Consider the following 4152-nt stretch of genomic DNA (forward strand, 5'->3'; position numbering starts at 1 on the left):
TTAGTAACCACATTGCGCTGAAAGATATAATGGGACAGTGTGAATCATGATTCATTAACTATTTATATACCCCACTTTCCCAGAATATTTAGGCTGATCATCAAGTTAACTATGAATAAGTTAACACATAAACACAATCACTTCTGAACAGACTCACACACATAAATTGATGTTTGTCAATATACAAACTACCTTAAAGATTTGTGCTTATGTATTGATATTCAAAAATACCATATTCTGAAAGTATGGGCACATAAAACAGCATGTCCTGAAAACACGGGCACATTTTAAAACATATTAAGGCAATTCTGTTAGCCATAATAGCCCCACAGCATGATGGAGTAATAATAATCTACATAGAAAGCAAAAGAAGTTTAATCAGTATAGTGCGTGGTTTTTTTCAACATGGTTCCTGGGAATAGACCAGTCACTTCATTTCAGAATTCTTTATACCAGTTATCCTCGTTCTTCTTTATTATGTAATGATTGCACATTCCATATGATAGCTTATCATCCTTGTCTTTTGAATAATCATATACTGCAACAACTTTCTCAATGTAATTCTCAGGGTTCCAGGCAGGATACCCATCTGCATATGGATCAGTATACTGAACTACTGCAGCCTTCTCAACTTCATAATCTACTGGAGGTGGTGGTGGCAGAGGTGGGGAATCATCAAATATGGGAATGTTGTCTGGTTGAGGTGGTAGGGGTGGAGTTGGACTCTCAGCAACTGGCCTAATAAGTGAGTGGTGAAGGTGTAGGCACAGCAATAGGAACTCCAAAACTGCAGCTTCGACTGTTCTTTTGACTTCTAGTACCTTCACTACCTCCCCTGTGCATCTTTGGTGTCTGATTTAAAGAAGCTGTCCTGCCTGGACTATAATGACTTCCAAAACAAGTATTTATAAATTTAACCAGATTGAAATTATATAGTGAATCTTCTCTGACAACACTAGAATGATGAAATAAATCAGTAACTAAGAGATAAATGAAAACTTCACTAATATGTGTAAATTAAAAAATTTGCACACACAGTAATTCAAAGAAGAAATTACAAAGGCAGTTAGGAAAAGTTTTGAGACAAATGAAGAAAAATAAAACACCAAAACTTATAGGACGCAATAAAGATAGTTGTGAAAGAAAATGTATAGCTCAGAATTCTTACAAAATAAAAGAAGAAAGATCTCAAATAGACCTAACCTCTCAAATTGAGATACTAGAAATATTAATATAAATAGAAAAGCAAAAAAAAAAAAAAATAGTAAGTAGTAGGAAGGAAATAACAAAGATTCTAGTGTTGATAGATGGAATAGGGAATAAAAACTCAATAGAAAGGCTGAACAAAACCAAAAATTACTTCTTTGTAAATATCAATAAAATTAACAAAACATTAGACACACTGACAAAAAAATGAAAAAGTACACAAATAACTACAATCAGAAATGAAAGTACACAAATAACTACAATCATTAACATCAACTCCACAAAATTAAAAGTATTGTAAGACAATACTATAAATAATAGTACCTTCTAAAATGAGATAAACTAGATGAAATATGCAAAGTATTAGAAACACACAGACCATGTACATTAACTGAAGAAGAAATAGAGATCCCAACAGAACAATACCAACTAAAGACATCAAACCAGTAATTAAAAACCTTCCAACAAAGAAAATAAAAGGACCAAATTGGCTAACTGTTAAATTACATCAAATATTGCAAAATAACCAATCCTTCTTAAATTACTCCAAAAAAATAGAATCAGAGTAGACATTTCCTAATTCATTATATGAGATGAGCATCACTCTAAGATAAAAGCTAGATAGAGATATCTTAATATAATTATGAACCAATAGCTATTATTTGAAGAAATGCAAAAATCCTCAACAAAATACTAGGAATGTAATCCACCAGCACTTTTATGATCAATTGGAATTATCCCAGGTAGATAATGGTGGTTGCCTAAGAAACAGAAAATGTTCTAATAAAATAAACCGTATTAATACAACAAAGAAAAAAATTCTCAATTGATGCAGAAGAGTTATTTGGTAAAATAGAAATATTTACTGATGAACAGTCAGAAAACTAGAATAGTATGAAATTAATACAAGATGATAAAGTTCATAAATGAAAATCTCACAGTTAACACAAATTCAATGAGGTTAAACAAATCTTTCCCCACAATCAGGGACAAGAATAGTAAGTCCACCATCATGAGTGTTATTCAAAATTTTGTGGAAGTTCTACCCAGAATTATTAGGTAAGTGAACAAATAAAAACCATCCAAATTGGAAAAGAAGAAGGAGCACTTTCCCTGTTTACAGATGGCATTAACTGATGCATAGAAAATTCTGAAAAAAATCCAAAAAAATGAAGATCTACTAGACTAATTCATCAAAGTGAAAGAGTCCAAGATCAGTAAGAAATATTAGTGGTGTTTCTGTACATGAATAATGAGCAATATTAAAAAGAAATCAAGAAAAATCAATTTATAATAACAGCAGAAAGAAACTCAAGTATCTAGGATTAAATTTAGCAAAGGATGTAAAAGCTTATAAACACAAAAAAACTACAAAACTTTGAAAGTACTTGAAGAAAACATAAACCGAAGGACATATTGTGTTCATGGACTGGAAGATTAAATATTACTAGGATGTCAATTCTGTCCAAAGCCATTTACAGATTCATACATTACAATCAAATTTCCAACAGCAATCTTTTCAGAAATGGAAAAGACAGTCAACAAATTTGTAAGGAAAATTAAAGGCCCAAATAGAAAAAAAAATCTTGAAAGAGAAGAAAGTAGTTGGATTAATACATCCTAATTATAAATGAATTACAAATTCACAGTAACCATACCATCCAGTTGCTTGCACAAGGACAGACACGTATTCCAATAGAATTGAATTAGAAGTTCTGACACGAACCTTCATGTCTATGACCAATAGATTTTGGAAAAGTGTTCCAAATACACACAGAGAAAGAATAGCCTCTTCAACAAAGTTTGATAGGAAAATCAGATAGCTATGTACAAAAGAAGGAATAATATCCGTAATCTCACCATACACAAAAATTAACTCATATTGACCAACTACCTAAATACAACAACTGAAACATGGTATCTGTTGGGAATTGAAATATTTTACCCCAGTAAACATGCTTTTAACGTTAATCCATTCCTGTGGGTGTGAACTCATTTAAAAAGTACCTTTCAAAGACATTTTAATTGAAGTGTCACCAACTGAATCACTATGGCTTTAATTTGATTACTGGTGTGTTTTATAATTAGAATGAAATTCAGACATAGAGTGGAAGACACAGAAGAAGCTGGAAGTCAAAGAGACCTGACGTAGAAAGAGAATGACATTGCCATATGCATTAGCAAGAGAAAGAAAGTCTGAAAATGAAGGATCATTGACAACCAAACCTAGAACCCTACAATCTTGGGAGAGAAAGAATTCCTTGCTTACTTCTCAGTTTTGAAAATCTGCCACCCTGAAAGTTCATGAGGCAATAAATTCCTATCATTTAAACCAGCCCATTTTATGTTATTTGCTTCAGCAGCCAGGAATTAAAACAAGCACCTGGAATGAAACATAAGCAAACGTGTTCAGGATCTTGCATGTGCTAAGGTTCTTTATTATTTACACCCAAAGTACGAAAACAAAAGGGAAAAAAAATAGATATGTAGGACTTCACCAAAATGTAAATATTTTATGAAAAGGTGATTTTCCCAGGGTGAGGCTTATCTGATACAGAGTTTCTGATTGGAGTAATAGAAAATTTGGTAATGGGTGTTGGTGACAGTAATACATTGTGTATATTAGTAACACCTCTGAAAGGTATATTTACAAGTGCATAAAATGGAAAATTTTAGGTGACAACCTAAATATATTCTGTATATATGTTTTAAAATATATAAAAAAACAAAAGTTTACAACACAGTGAAACTTAAAGGAAATTATGGATAGCAGTTAATATTATATTAAAATAATATTGTTTCAACAGTGATAATTAAACCACCACACTGATTTAAAAAATCTTAATAATTGGAAAACTGTATAAGGGAGAATATGGGATGGCTTTACATTCTCCATGATTTTTTTTGTAAATCTTCAACTTCCCTAATAATAAAAGCAAAATACTA

General features: G+C 31.5%; 1 pseudogene; it reads right to left on the reverse strand.

The window, feature by feature from the left end:
* Positions 1-374: 374 nt before the first annotated feature.
* Positions 375-2938, reverse strand: LOC101430872 (abl interactor 1 pseudogene; annotated as a pseudogene).
* Between the last annotated feature and the right edge of the window lie 1214 nt (positions 2939-4152).

This window comes from Dasypus novemcinctus, chromosome 10 (genome assembly GCF_030445035.2).
Source record: "Dasypus novemcinctus isolate mDasNov1 chromosome 10, mDasNov1.1.hap2, whole genome shotgun sequence".
Lineage (NCBI taxonomy): Eukaryota > Metazoa > Chordata > Mammalia > Cingulata > Dasypodidae > Dasypus > Dasypus novemcinctus.